Consider the following 16,063-nt stretch of genomic DNA (forward strand, 5'->3'; position numbering starts at 1 on the left):
ACCCTTAGTGCTTATTGTCCCCATGCATGTAGTAGTCACGAGGGAAGAGGGACCATCAATGTAACTATATTTATTGTCACTAACTTTATATCATTTTTTCCAGAGCAGGATTTATGGCCACTATGTGTTAAGAAACATTACACACACACAACAAGATGTTGCTTTTTAAGGAAATTTATTATATAATAAACACTCCAATTTTTGATAGTTTTTAGAATTTGTAATATTAAAGCAAACTTCTTGATTTTACTAAACTCAAATTGTCTTACTATGAATGCGTGTTTTTAGAAATTATTGCATTTTCATGACAACTTATTCTTTGGTCTTAATTTCCAATTATGTTCCCTTCCCTTTGTTTTAGAATCTGGTAGGACAGTTGGCGCTAAGATTTTGGCATGAGCATGTTTGAGGAAAGCCCATTTTCTGATTTTTACCTCTTAATTTAAGATGTCTTTTCTGCAAGTTAAAGGTGAGATGCTTAAGTTTTAAAAACTGTTTTGGTAGTGACAATACAATTTTGTGCCTAAAACTTTCTGGGAACTTTGAAAACAGTATTTACTAGTGGATTATATGTTTGTAAACAAACTGAGGCATGAATTTCCTTATAATTTAGTGGGTTTAAGATAGGTATGTGAATCTTATTACAGAGTAGAGATATACATCAACATACCTGTATTCAGTCAGCCATGGCAGTAAGGATTTAGAAGTAGTTTTTCCTGCAGTTTTTGCTAAGGATAAGAGTTTAAGGTTTCATGAAGCTTAGGCTGGCCTCTAACTCACTGTGAAGGCAAAGGTGAGCATGAATTCCTCCTCCTCCTCCTCAGGCTCCAAAGTGCTGGGATTATAGGTATATGCCACCACTCACACTTTAACTCTTATATTCAGATGAATGTTTGTTTCCTCAAAAGTTCAGCCACAGCTTTCTCATTTCATGACATGCATCATTATTTAATTTGACTTCATGAATATATTTGCATTGCGTATTATTTTTAGCAGAATATATGGACATCTATTAAGAAAAATTAGAAAAAAACACATGTACACCGATTAAAAGAAAGTAATTTTGAGGTTGGACATGTAGCTCAATTGATGAGTGCCTATCATGCAGAGATCAATGGTATTGATCCACAGATACACATGAACTAAATATACTCAAATTTACGTCCTCTTTTTTTTTTAACACATTGAATCCAAATTATGATGCCCATATACTCTTGGGTATATGTCTATCAACTGGAACATAATCAACCTGCCTGGGGCTACAATCTGCTCAGCAGCCATCAGTTGCCATTAGCTACTCAGCTAGGGGTAGGAAAGACATTGTGCCCTCTTTGAGCTGGGATGGTGTCTGTCTTAATTTTGCCCATGTCTTGCACATGTTGTGACAAATGCTGTCAGTTCATAAGTGCACCCGTCTTATGTCTGGATTTTTGTTGTTGTTCTTGTAGTCATTCACTGCTTCTGGCTCTTAAAATATTTCTCCCCCCTCTTCTGCAATGATCCCCGAGCCTTAGGGGAAAGGGCAAGAGACATAGGTACCCTGTTTAGAACTGAGCCCTCTGTACTCTTATTCTCTGCACCTTGACCAGTTGTGAGTCTTTGTGTTAATTACTATCTACTGCCAAAAGAATCTTCTATGATGAGAGTTGAGAGATGCACTAATCTGTGGGTATAAAGTTAAGTCTTTAGAAGTCAATTTTATACTAAAGCAATTTAGTAGAATTAGTATACACTCTCTAGGAACACTGCCAAATCTGGGTTTCATTTTTATGGAGTGGATCTTAATTCCAATCAGAATGTGACTATTACACCAGGATTGACAGCTGGACTAAGATTGTCTATTACCTTTCCCCTGTAGTAGTGCACACTTCCTGGCACTGTGAAAAGCTCTCTAGTAGGGGTGAAACTTCTAGATCAGTACCAGTTTGATTCCTCCTTGTCATATGACTCAAGTATGTGGTTTCTTCAGCAGTAGGTTCTTACCATCGAGTTCTGCAGTATAACTAAGAGCACTGGCAATGTTTGGTGGAGGGGGTGGTCTTTGAGACCTCACTGACAATAATTCCAAAGGAGATAAACAGTTCTGGCACTGGACTTTTTATTTGGGGTTTAGTAGGAGCATTGTTGCCTTGTTTTAGGGTAACTCCATTTAAAATAATTTCACATATGAATATGTATATATTTTAGGAAGTTTATACTATGGCAGTTCTTAATTATAGCATATCTACTGTAGTGGAGACATGAGGAGAGATAGCTTAGCACTTTAAAGCAATGGCTGCTCTTCTATGGGACCCCAGCTCCCACCACCCACATGGCAGGTAACAACTGTCCATAACTCTAGTTCTAGGAGGTCCAATGCACTCTTCAGGTCCCCTTGGGCATTTCATGTACATGGTGCACTTAGAGCCATGTGGACAAAACACTCATACACATAAAATAAAAATAAATATTAGAAAATGAAGCCTGAAGTTAATATATATGGAACTGTTTTCTTACAGATTCTTAGAAAATTAAAATTAGAAACTGAATTATAAAAACTTTAGGGTAGAAGAAATACTGGTATACAAATTTTATTAGCCTTTTAAAAGTATTATTAACTGACCTGATGGTTTCAAAAGTAGAAATGCTTTAAAATTTGAATTTTATATTATGTATGTAGTCGATTGTGATTTATCATTGAAGTCTAGTGACCTTTCTATTGATATGCATGATTGTAGTCTATGAATTATGTTAATATACTATAGTATGCTATGTATGCATTTTTTGGTAGAAGGATGGTATCTAGTGCTCAAATAGGACATTTGTGTGTTCATTCTATTTCAGTATCATGTGATTTCATTTTGTCAATGTAATTGATGAATGAAGAAATAAAATTCTGTCAATGAATTTTCTGAATTTTCATCAGTGTGGCTACAACACTGCAGTGTTGTAACAAGGCTGTAAATCAAAATAGGATAAAATGCAACACAAAAGAGAAAAACATCCCAGGTAATGTAATCCTGTAACAAAAAAATTGAAATCTTGTAATGAATATATCCCAGAGGCCTTGACTAGGTTTATGATGACATAGGACCTTGTCTGACAATAATGATTTCAAAATTTGAGCTTAAAGTGACACTCTGAAATCTAGTCATTGGGCCTTATTATACTGCATTGCTTATTATTCTCAATGGAAAATATTGGCTTAATTGAACATGGTGGTACATGCTTGTGTAGTCTTAGCCGATGATGCAGCAGGATGCCACCATGGGCTATATTTCAAGACTATATCTTAGAACACCAAACCAAATAAAGGATCATGTCTTGATATGAGAACTTTGAATACTTAGAACTGGCAAGTGTATTATTTCACTTTGCCAATACTTCCAATATCTTTTGCTTCCATAAATTCGTTTTCTCCATTTTGAGGTATTTTTTTTCTGCGTTTTGTATTTTGTTGAAAGCAAAAAGGACACTTCCTTGGATCTCACATCATAAGCACCTGGTGAAGTGGAAATAAGGATGTGTAAACATGAAGCTCCTGTCTTGAAAAATGAAGCTATGTAATTATAGGTTTCTAAGTGATGTCAGGAGGGAAAGAGAACAATGTACATGGAGCATACTTAGCAGAATGTGGTGAGTACGTGGAGAGCCTGTTCCTCAGGTGTCTGCATTTGATTAACCTGGCCAGATCCCATCATACAGTAGATATTATTGAAGAACTAGTAACCGAACAGTGTAGCAGCCTCTTTTTATGTTAGAAAATAAGTTTAGGTAGTTTATATTTACTTCATCATGATGGTTTATTCTGATATAGTCTGCTATTCCTATACCATCCAAGTATTTACCTGTACTTGTTTTGTGTTTTACCTTGTTATGATATTTACAATGTATTTGGGGAGATTTTTTTGACATTTTTTAAAAAGTAAAACTTAATTACCATTTAATTTTATTGGAGTGAAGGGACTTCTTGCATGGGAGATGAGAAGATTTCATTTAGGGAGAAATACAAGCTCGGCACAGTGGCACACCCCTTTAATCCCAGCACTTAGGAGGCAGAGACAGGCAGATCTCTGAGTTCGAGGCCAGCCTGGTCTCTCCATAGTGAACCTAGGCCAGCTGTGGTTACAGGGAGACCCTGTCTCAAAAAAGACCAAAATATAATTATAAATAAAGAGAAATACAGGTACTAAAGATCCAATAATACATGTGCTAAGCAAAAAGAGTAAAACATAGAGTATTATAGATAAACAGGCTAAAATGCTGATGATAATCATAAAGCAAGGACAGGAATGGTCCTGGGGATTAAACTCAGTTTGCCAAGCTTGGCATCGTGCACCCTTACCCACTGAGCCATCTCACTGGCCCCAGAGTAGTAGTTGGGATGTCTGTGGCCTTTTATAAAAAGACAGCAAAGACTGCTTCATTTAAGTTTTTCATTTCCTGAATGATTGATCTGAGTAGACAACCCATTCTGCTCACAGTAAATCTTTCAAAATTGAGGTTGTATTGTTCATACATGTCACTTTTTTGTCAATTCTAAATCGTTTGGTGTCATTTCAATAGCATTCACAGAGTTTTCATCAGGAATAGAATCATTATTAAGCTACTCCCCTAGTTTACTCAGAGAAGTAGCCCCAGACCTGTTAATTAATCCAGATTGCATGCTTCTCTGAAGTTTTGACTCTTTAAGGTCATCCACAATGGTCTTTGGAATCATCTGCATAGTATGTTACTGCTGAAATGTTGGCCTTCTCCCATGAGTCACTAGTGTTTGTTTTTTTTACTTTAATTTTAATTTTATTTTTTGTGTATGAGTGTTATGTCTTCATGTATGTAAGTGCACCTGTGTCATGCAATGCCCACAGAGGACAGAAGAAGGTGTTGGAACCTTTAGAATTGAAGTTAGGGATGGTTGTTATCTATCACGTGGGTGCTGGGAATTGAATTTGGGTCCAGTGCTGTTGAGCCAGTTCTCCAGCCTGAGTCACTAGTATTCATCAGGGCATCTAGAAATGGTGAATCTTTTCCAAAATAATTTACTTCTTTGTGTGTGTATATATGTGTGGTATGTATGTATGTATGTATGTATGTATGTATGTATGTATGTGTGCTGGGGGATTGTGCATACATGTGCAGGTAGCTATGAAGACCAGAGGTTGGCATCTACTTTCTTCCTCTATTTCTTTCAGTTTTATATATTTTTATTTATTAATTTTTCCATGTATATAGTTTTTGAATTTTTGTGCATTACATACAGAATATCTTAATCCTTTTATACCCTCACCCCCATCCACACTTCCCTATTTCCCACCAAATTTCATGTGTTCTGTCATGTTAAGGACTATCGAGTCACTTAGTGTACCTAGATGTCCCTCAGTGCAATTTCATCCTCTGGGGCCTAGTCAGCCTATCTAGAGTCTCTCACTTAAGGAAAATCAATTCTCCCTCTCCCTGCTGTAATCAGCTGTCAATCAGCTAAGCCAGTTGGCTAAGGTTTGGGCCTGCTGCCCATTTCCCCAGTTCTATTTTTGTTTTTTGTCTGATTGAGTTTGCCTGGGTCTTGTGTATGCAGATGCCATTGTTGTAAGTTCATATGAGCAAGGTCCCAGGAGCCTGTAAGACTGTTTCCTTATGGTCATGTGCCTCCTCCCCTGGCTCTCGCAATCTTTCCACCCCACCTTCTCCAATGATTCCTGAGCCCTGGGTGGGTAAAGCTTAATATAGGAGTCCTGTCCAGGGACCCACACTATGACCAGTTGTGGCCTTTTGTGTTCATCACCCTCTGTTGCATGAGGGGACTTCACTGATGAGAGCTAAGAGATGCATTAATATTCTCTCTATCCCTTGTTCCACTATGTTCCATGAGCCTTAGATGTAGAGATTCCATTGTAGATATGTTACTTAGGGTTGGGAATCTCACAGACACTTACTCTCTGTGTTTGACCAGTTGTAGAACTCTGTAATATTCTCTGTCTTTTGAAAAAGAAATGTATTTGATGATTTATGATTGTCATACTTATCTTAAATATAAGGATCCATATTTAGCATAGAGTAAGAAATTATGTTTGTCTAGGGATGTGTCAGACTTAGGGTTTTCTCTCCTGCTATGTGTTATTTGGCTATATTTCTAGTGCCACCTTCATCGGTTGTCTCATCAAGATCTACTGGATAACTTGAAGCATTTGTATCAGCATTAATAGCTGATTTTTAGTTATGCACTGATTTCTTTTCCTAAACCATATGAACCATTGCTTACTAATTTGAAACCTTTTCTTTTGCAGCTTTCTTCTCTCAACCCTCAAAGGATTGAGGAGAATTCTCTGGATTAGTATTTGGATTAAGGGCATATTTGGTCAGATTTGTTCTGTCTAGACTGGTAAAATTTTATTATTATGTCTAATCATTCTTGTGTTTACTGAGGTAATACTACTAATCTCAATCAAGAATTGTTTCATTCCTGTAGCATCTTGGGTAACTGTTGGAAAAGCTTAGATTTTGGTCTCTTGTGGCTTTTGATGTGCCTTACACATTAAGTTTGGTCATTTTTAACCTTTAAGGTGATAGATGTCCAATTCTTCATTTCCTTTGAATACTTAGAGGATACTGGAGTTATTACTTGGGTCGTTTGAATATTACTGACTTTTGAGGCATTGACAGGCCAGTGGAGAAGGAATGGGATTTGAGAACCGTATTTTTCAGTGAACTTCCCAATCACATACTGCATTTTTTCATGTGTATAAAATTCATGACAACATTCATTAATTTTAAGATAGCTGATTAGGACTCATTTAGAAATGACTCCACAGTTAAGAGTAGTCCTTTCCAGCTGACTTGGTTCCCAGCACCCACATAGGGGCATTTCACAAATAACTGTCTATAACTACAGCTTCAGAAGGATCTAATGCCTCTGGCTTCTGGAGGTACCTTCACATAGTTTTCACATGCTTGCACATACAATTAGACACGTATACACACACACTCCCCTCAGTTTGTCCATCCGGGTTGTTTGTTGACTCTGGAATACTTGGTTTGTTGTATCAATACGAAACACAGCTCTCACCTCATAGGAAATAAGAGAGAGTTTATCCCGGAGCCAACAGGTTCAGATTATCCCAAATACCATGTTCAAACATAGTTGGGGCCTCCTGCCCATTTCCCCAGTTCTATGCTGGGTTTTTTTTTGGTTTTTGGTTTTTTTTGGCTTGTGTTTGCTATCACCATTGTTGCAGGTTCATATGAGCAAGTTGCCAGAGGTCCGAAAGCCCCTGTTTCCTTATGTTCATGTACCAATGCTGGCTCTTAAATCTTTATGCCTCCTCTTCTAGAGTGGTCCCTGAGCCATGAGTGGGTGAGGTTTAATGTAGGATTCCTCTTCAGGGACACACATTCTGCAATCTCTTATTCTATAATACTTGGCCACTTGTTACCTTCTGTGTGCATCACACTGTATAAGGAAGTTTCACTGGTGAGAGTTGAGGGCTTTTTACTTTTATAGGACACTCAAGATAGGGATGTTTTCCAAAATGGGTATATCTTTTATTTATATTTATACCCTATTACTTATCTACAACCCCCCCAAGGGATTATAAGCACTCTGTCATTACTTTAAGGCCTATCATGTTAAGTCTCTGTGTTCCTCAGTGTGAATCCATCCACTGCAGTCTGGTCAGCCTATCTAGCATCACTTCATTAAAGTAGATCAACAGTCCCTACCCAGTAGTGATCAGTTGCCAATACTTCCTCAGCTAAAATTGGGGTTCCTTACCCATTTCCCCACTTCTTCATTGGATATTTGTATGGTTTGAATTTGCTGGGTTCTTATGCTGATGTCACCATTGCTGTAAGTTCATATGAGCAAGTTTCCAGCTGCTTGGACAACTGTGTTTCCTTGTGGTCATCCACCACCCATACTCTTATAATCTGTCCACTCCCTTTTCCACAATGGTCCCTGAGCCCTGGATGGTGGAGGTTTAACATAGGAGTCCTATCCAGGGACATGTACTCTGCAGTTGGTCGTTTATTCTTTACATTTTGATTAGTTGGGGTTTTCTGTGTTAAAAACCATCTGTTGCATGAGGAAGCGTGGCTGGTGAGAGTTGAGAGATGAATGAATATTTTTTTCTGCTCCTGTTCCACTATGTTCTGTGAGCCTTAGGTGTAGAGATTACATTGTAGATGTGCCACTAGTTTGGTGAATTTTGACAACTACTGCAATTTGATTTTTTAAGCTGTCAATTTAGAAGAATGAAGATAATGGGCATAGTGTAATCTTAGACCATAGGTAGAATTTTACAAATAGATTTAAATACTTGTCCATTAAAATAAATTTTTATCATCATTATATAGGCTAGCAGATATTTATATAGCCATATCCTCTGCAAGAGCAGCCAGTGCTCCTTACCACGGAGAGCCCTCTCCAGCCCTCTATGTATTTTTTATTGTAGATTTGTTTATATGTATGTATGTATGTGTGTGTGTGTGTGTGTGTGTGTGTGTGCGCACGCACGCATTTGTGTGTGTTTTGTGTTAGGATTTGAACTCAGTGCCTCCTGTATGATAAGTGATCACTGGGTAGCCAACCACACTCTTAGCTTACCCACTCTACAGTTCTTTTTCTAGTTCTGTTAACATCACCCAGAGCTTTGTCCATATGAGGCAAGTGCTCTGTCACTGAGATATACCCCTAAGCTTTGGGGTTCTTTCTGGGATAGAGCCCCCTCTTTTCAAAATCAAAGTCTTCTTACCTCCTTAGCATTAGGCCAGCCACCAAACCATATTACTTTTTTACATAGTTCTTTGGAAGTACCTTGTGGAAGACCTTGGCTGGATTTATGATGAGCTATGTTTACTGAGCATGATGAAATGAGGCTCAATATGATTACTCTGAAGTCTAGCCTAAGTGTCAATTTGAATTTTAATATCACACGGTTTTCCAAGGAGACTGGAACTGTAGATTTTTACAGTATACCAAAGTTGATTCTAAATCTGATTATGTTTTCCTTTTCTAAAGAGCCCTCTATATTCATAGAATTAACAGTTTTCATTTTCTTTTATATTGTGTACTTCAAGTAATAATTGAAGAGAGCAGGGCCTTGGAGGCTGCTGTGCATACCCCTATCACACAGTTCCAAGTCACTCTGAGGTTGCTTTTCCATTTAATATTCACATGAGAAATTATTAGTTTGTTAGGAAGACATTTGTTGCTTTGGTATAAGATAGTACTTAATTTATATTTTAGCAGAATGCTAAGGTTTCTGGGGGGTGAGTTTTGTCTGTGGAGCCTGACAAGGTATTGGTAGAATATTGAAGATTTTAACTCAAGAAGTTTAAATTGGCCTTCTGCAGGTACTGATGCCGAGTGTGAGAAGGGATTTGGCAAATATCATAATACCATGCACTTTTTAGTTATACTCTACTTTCATATTTGTATATAATACTTTTGTGTGTGTGAGTGCTGTGTCTTATTATCTGTGGTGAGCATTTGTGAACCAGTGCTTAAACAGTTAATTTATAAAAAAGTTTAAAAATATATTCTAAATAAATGTATATACGATATCGTTAAATAGTGATTTTATATTATTAAAGTCTCTGTGCATTGTACGTGTATGTGAGTGAATAGTAAATATAGGTTTTAGTGTTAATATTGTGCCAGATCATGAAAATGACTGGTATTTTATAAAAATGAATAAAATTGGGGTTCAAAGAAATGAACATTCATTAAAAACATTCATTTAATATGAGGCAGTAGCTTTTCTGAGGCTGGTTGAAATGTACTGGATAAATTAAGACAAGTTCAACTACATTGAACTACTGAATGAGTTAAGCTTACATGCATTTCAGTGAGGGATAAAAGGAAAAGAATGCTTGGTCTGTTGATGTAGATTTTGTGGACAATGTGATCCTTGATGTAGCCCACAAGATGTGGTGGTAGCTTTTGTTCTAGGGCTCATAGAAATTCTTTTTAACTGAGGAAATGAAGGAGTCCTAGAGGAGATAAGTGTTTTGTTCTTTGTGGTTAAGGGATACCTGGTTTGATGATGATAATAGTGATTATTTTTTGAAATTTATGAAAGAGTTAAGAAAAGGAAAGAAAGAAACCAGATTTACCATGGTTTGGAGCATGTCCTTAGTTGATTGCAGCTACTCAGAAAGAGAGTGATGTCCAGATTGTTCCACTTTTAAGCAATAAGACAATTTTTAATATTACTATTTCAGAATAGTAGGTGGGGTATAGTCAGAATTATTTCATAACATTTTTTGCATCTGAATTGTGAGCCTCAGCCAGCTTCTCTTTTTCTATATTAGCTCCTATGGCCTTTCTTAAGGTGATCGTGTAACTCGTGTTCTCGTTTCTTATTTTCTATGATTAGTTAGAGGCTAGTCAGATGTCATTTCCTGCTATAGTTACTTGAATGGGTAAAGAGTTATAATTTACTTTATATCTTTTTGCTTTTCAGATAGGAGCTCATTGTATAGCCTAGCTTAAGAAGGCCTTGATCCTACTACCTCAGCCTCATAAGTGTTAGGATTGCAGGTTAAGAAATATACATTTAAGACTGTGACACATGCCTTTAATCCCTGCACTCAGGAGGCAGAGGCAGGTGGATCTCTGTGAGACTGAGACCAGCCTGGTCTGTACAGCTAGTTCTAGGCCTGCTGTGGCTACAGGAAGACCCTGCCTCAAAACATAATAAAAGAATATACATTTATAGTAGTCATTAATCTGTTATGTGTACATAATATATTTTAATATATAAAATATCAGAGGTCTTACTAAATACAGTTTACAAAGGTCCAATCTTAGTGTACTTCTTTCATTATGTATAAGAGTTATCAATCATTTTAGGGTTTTTGTTCATTTTGATTAGAAATCCTGAGAAGCAAAATGAAGTTCTTAGATGTTTACTGTTCAGTGCTTCCTGTCACTGTGACTCATAGTGTTAGGAACTCAGACCTGTGCCAGAAACTCTCAGCTTGGTTAGCAGTTCCCACAAACCTTTCTTGGCATCTTTGCTAGAATCTCTCTAACTATTTTCAGGTATAGGGCCCTTTATTGTTACTAGATCTTAATACAACTAGCTCAGCATATTAAGCTTGAGATAGAGTACACAAATAGTCCCAACCCCTCCCCCCCAAACCATAAATAATAATTTCAGGCTTTGTTCTGGGTCATGCAGACAGGGGCTGTTGCAATATGGCAGCATGGTAGCACCATGATTAGCAGCTAGGTGTGGGAAAAGATGAACCGAGTCAACCGAGCATCCTGGCTCCCACTAACTAACCTTGGGCAGCTTCAATTATTTTCAAGATAAAAGTGGAAAGGTTCTTGCTTTACATTTTAAAATTCCCAAATCCTATCCCTTGACATGGTAAAAATGAAAATCAAAAGGTTTGTGTCTTTAAGGATGACCTGGTTCCACAGGATGTTGCTTATTATATATCAGTTATATAGGACAACAACTTTTGAATTTAGGAAAGCCAACAAGCATTACGATGTTTGGTTAGTGTGTGAGAGAGCACAGATGTGACCAAGAACACAGTGAGAGGTCAGAGTGGCACTCAGGGAAGTGAGTCTCTCATTCCTCCATGATGATTCTGGTGACTGAACTTGGGTTATAAAGACTAGTTTCAAGTAGAACCATCTCACTCACCCCAGACAACTTTTTGAAACCTCTGTTAATGTAACAATTTAAATAAATATAAACAACATATTGAAATATCTTATTGTATATTTATATATATAAATGTGACAAGTTAATTTTGAAAGAACACTGTCTTTATTATATTTTAGGAAAAAATCATACTTTTTATTATTTTCCTAATAATGAATCAACTAAATCAATTTTGCATTTAAATTTAGCTAAAATTGATTCAAATCAAACCTTAACTAAATTGACAGTAGGTTATAAAATGTTAAAACTCTAGAAATCAGTAAATGTATAATAAATATTCCTAGTGTATACTTGTGTTTTTAATCTTTCATATATTTTAATATGTCTTCTTTAGCTTTAGTGGTAACTGACTGTAATCCCAGCACTTGGAAGGCAGATGTAGAGGAACTTGATTTAATTCTTAGCCCTGTCTCAAAACAGAGTAGCAAAATACCAATTATATTTAGTCTTAAATTATTTTCCTTTAAGGAATTAAGCCTTGCCTTTACAGGCAGATCTCTTTGAGATTGGGTCCTATTCTACATAGCAAGTTGCAGGCCAGCTGGGGCTACTGGGAAATCTTATGGCAAAACAAAAAAAGCAACAGCCACCCCAAGTAAAATAAAATAAATAAAATTGCCTTTAATGTTCATTTTTATGGAGTACAGTGTAACAATTTGACACAGATATAAAATATTTATCACATCAGGAAAATTAGTGTCTCTCTCTTTCTCTCTGTCTCTCTCTTGTCTCTCCGTAGTTTTTATTATTTCTTTGTGTTGAAAGAAAGTCTCACTTTTTTTGGAGAAAAGTCCCATTCTGATGTTCAAGATAGCTTGTATGTCACTTTGTAAGTCTGGCTGTCCTTGAGCTTCTAGTCCTCCTGCCTCAGCCTCTTCAGTGATAGGCTCGTAGATAGATGCTACCACACCCAATTCACTTTAATTACTTTGTAAAGTGTAATGAACTCCTGTGTACTGTGCTTGCCCTGCTATACTGGAGAACAGGTACCTCCTTCCTTATATCTTCTGCCAAGTTCCTTGCATCCCCAGCTCCATCCCCATAGGCATGAAAGTAGGAAAAAAAAAAAAAACTATAGGAGGGGAGAAGTGATTTAACAGGAGAAGGGGGTGAGAGGTTACAGTGATAGAAGTGACATTAAAGCAGAATTGAGGACTATTTGGAAGAGTGAGTAGGACCAGCAGGAGGGACGAGGGAACTGAAGATTACAGTAGAGGAAAAGATGATTAAAGCAAGGTATGAAGCCGCCATAATGAAGCCTGTTCAAAATCTTAATTTGAACAAAGAAACCCAAACATCAAAAAAAAGAAGCTCATCATACTGACTTCAATTTAATAAATAACAGATAGTTTAAAAATCACTGCTTATTGTTTTATTGAGAAGGATATATGGCAGATAGTTATTATACATTGAGAATACATAATGTTATAGCCCTCTTTAGTGATATTGCCTGAGATTGGACTACAAATTTAAATGGACTGGTTATTTTAACTACCCAGTGAATTATGTACCAAAGTGATGTCAAGGTAACTGACAGTAAATCCATCCATAATAAATTTTGAAGTCATAGTGATAATATAAAACAACTATTGATTTAATAGTAATTTAATTTGTGTGTGATAGTAATTATCAGAACTTGGAAATGTGATTTAGGAAGTCTACAGAATGACCTTTGTGATAATTTTTCTTTTGTATAGAGAATAAAAATATTAAAGGATCAGCAGATACCTTTATCTTACATTTATTTTTCTGTCACTAGGCCTGACTTAACAATTTATATTTGCTATGCAGTTGGATAGTTTGTTTGTCTTCCTTTGCTTTATTTTGTCAAAACTGATAGAATTGACATGAATGAATGTAAGCAGAGATTTCTCCTCTAATGAACAAGTCCCAAATTTGCCATTTATTGTCACTGCTGCCTTTTCCATTATTTGTTAAGGTTATGCCAAGAGCAAGATCATTTTAATGTTTCACTGATATTTGAATTGGGAGAAATCATATCCCTTTTAACTAAAGTTGCCTATTCAGTTAGAGATATATGTACTGTTGGTTGAAAACTTCTTATTGAGGGTTTGGTACAAAGAGATGAAAATAGATCCCTTAAGGTTGTCTTTTGGATACCCTACCTGCTTTATGTACCTACCTGCTCACTGGAGAAAAACTTCAATTTGACACTTCCCTTTAGAGTAGTTTAGGGTAAGTAGAACCAAGGGGATATGGAAAGTGTTTTATATTTAAATTAGAAAAAGAAATTATTTTAATAACACTTGAGAATTATTGTATAAAATATCCAGGAATAATTGTTTTGTGACATTTTCTTGATATAGAGACAATTAATCATCCTTGGTAAAATATGCATGAAATTTTTAACAGGTAATTCTAGAAGTAAAACTAGAATTCGTATGTTGTAGATTATAGTCTTTTATTGGATTTTATGCTGTGGCTTTCTTTTCATGGCACATTTTGTGTGAACTGCTGTTGATATGGAAAATTTCTAAGCTGCTTTAGGCTTACTTGGATATAGGTTTGTCAGAGATGTTTATATTAAATTTGCATGGCATAAGATATATTTCTCATAATGAAATTAAAGAAGACACACTAGGTTGTTACTATTTTAGCATATCTAGGATTCTGTGGTCTTTTTGTATTGCTCTATATGTAATCAAAGAGAGCACTGTTAATAACTTATGAAGAAGACTGATGGCTGCTATGTTGCATTTGAGAGTAGTTCTATTGCTAGAGTATATATTGATTTAAAAATTTCTAAGCAAAATTATCATGGATTTAGGAGATAAGATGAAGAAGTTTGGAAGAGAGGGCCTATGTGACACTTTTCTATGCTTTCGTACATGTGATGGTATTTGGGATACTGTGGATATTCTAATATTAAGGAACACTTATTTTTACCTTTAGGATAGTAAAGTACCTCTCAACGTTAATTCACTGCTTTTTATTTTGTTTTCAGTATGTTTTTAAAGTTAAATATTGAATGTTCTATATTGTGTAGTATGGTATATCTATATGTGGAGTAGCATGTCAATGAGTGATAGATTCACCAGGTTGGAAATGTAATGGGAAGTTTGTGTTTACACTTTATGGTTTAAAGATGTGTTTTGTATGCAAAGACACAGTTCTTTGTGTGACATATCTCTATAATTAAAAAAAATTTGATGGAGAAATTAATTTGTATCAGTTGAATTTGGCTTTAAGTTGAATTATTTTGTGTTAGTAATGATGTGTGATACATGAAGTCCATGAACACTTATATGTAGATGCCATTATTACTTCAATACCATAGAAGCTGTTATGTTTGAATTTATCTAAATATATCCAGTGAAAGTTATTTTTCATCTTAAATAGCTAAAACATTGAGCATCTTGCAAGTATCTTACAGAGGATTTTGTTACATGAGTATAAAATGAAATTATTATTTTTACTGTTTTAAAAATAACAGGGCTAGATTTTGTTGTCACTGGAGAATATGATATGGCTTCTTAAGTGGAAGGATGCAGAAATGTTAATTTTGGCTTTATAATAATATATGTATCCAAAATATACATGTTCATCTATTATGAGTAACTGATAAGCAAAGGCAGAAACATTTTAATTTTTTAAATTGCAGTTGCTTTATCATGCACATTTTGGACTCCTTTGGTTAATGTGGGATTATATTATATTTTATATGGATTTACATAATTTTCTCCACTTGTCACACACAAGCTTAACCCTCCATCATTCCATCATCATATTTTCAGCAATTGATATTCTTAGAAATAGAATTGGCAGAATTATGGACCATAAAGTAGGCAACATAATGAATTAAATTTGATTTTTTTCCTGTTTTAGTTTGTTCATTTCTTTTTGACTTCTGGATGTTCACTAATAGTATTGTCAAAGTATCAAGAATATCACCATTTATATATCTAAATTATGTAAGATTTGCACATTTTTTGGTCTTTTTGAGACAAGGTCACCCTGTAGCCCTAGCTGGCCTGGAACTTACTTTGTAGGTGTGTGCTATCACGTGCTATCACGCCTGGTTGCACGGTTTCTTTATCCAGTCTGTCAGTTTGTTTCTGCCCTTGTTTATTCAGTTGTTAAGTATCAGAGCTGTCAACATTTGACTTCTGAAGGAATAATAGGCAAGTTCTTTGTCCAGTCTGAGATCTCTAGCTTTGTAGAACAACTAACACACACACACACACATGCACGTGCAGAGAGAGAGAGAGAGAGAGAGAGAGAGAGAGAGAGAGAGAGAGAGAGAGAGAGGAAAAGAAGGGTTAGAGAGGGAGAAAAGATGGTGTTTCAGGGAAAGGACGGTGCTCAGATCTGCCAATGGAAAGATCTGGAAGTCTGGGTGTGGTAGTGTACACTGCTGATCCCAGCAATCTTTTTTCCCGATTTTTAAA

The 16,063-nt window shown here is 36.0% G+C and overlaps 1 long non-coding RNA gene and 2 other non-coding genes across 5 annotated transcripts in view; all 3 read left to right on the forward strand.

Annotated features, from left to right (window-relative positions):
• The first annotated feature begins 3,053 nt into the window (after positions 1-3,053).
• Positions 3,054-3,127, forward strand: LOC115069873. Its single transcript, XR_003849107.1, has one exon. It is a non-coding gene; the product is annotated as a small nucleolar RNA SNORD107 (small nucleolar RNA).
• The window catches only part of LOC103731778, a 40,632-nt gene continuing 27,628 nt past the window's right edge, over positions 3,060-16,063 (forward strand). For all 3 annotated transcript variants that reach the window (XR_003849067.1, XR_001872377.2, XR_003849069.1), the window contains exon 1: positions 3,060-3,615. This is a non-coding gene — a long non-coding RNA (uncharacterized LOC103731778). The remainder of the gene's footprint in view (positions 3,616-16,063) is intronic.
• Positions 8,808-8,874, forward strand: LOC115069872. Its single transcript, XR_003849106.1, has one exon. It is a non-coding gene; the product is annotated as a small nucleolar RNA SNORD64 (small nucleolar RNA).

This window comes from Nannospalax galili, unplaced genomic scaffold, assembly GCF_000622305.1.
Source record: "Nannospalax galili isolate Female #2095 unplaced genomic scaffold, S.galili_v1.0 scaffold275, whole genome shotgun sequence".
NCBI classification, from domain to species: Eukaryota; Metazoa; Chordata; class Mammalia; order Rodentia; family Spalacidae; genus Nannospalax; species Nannospalax galili.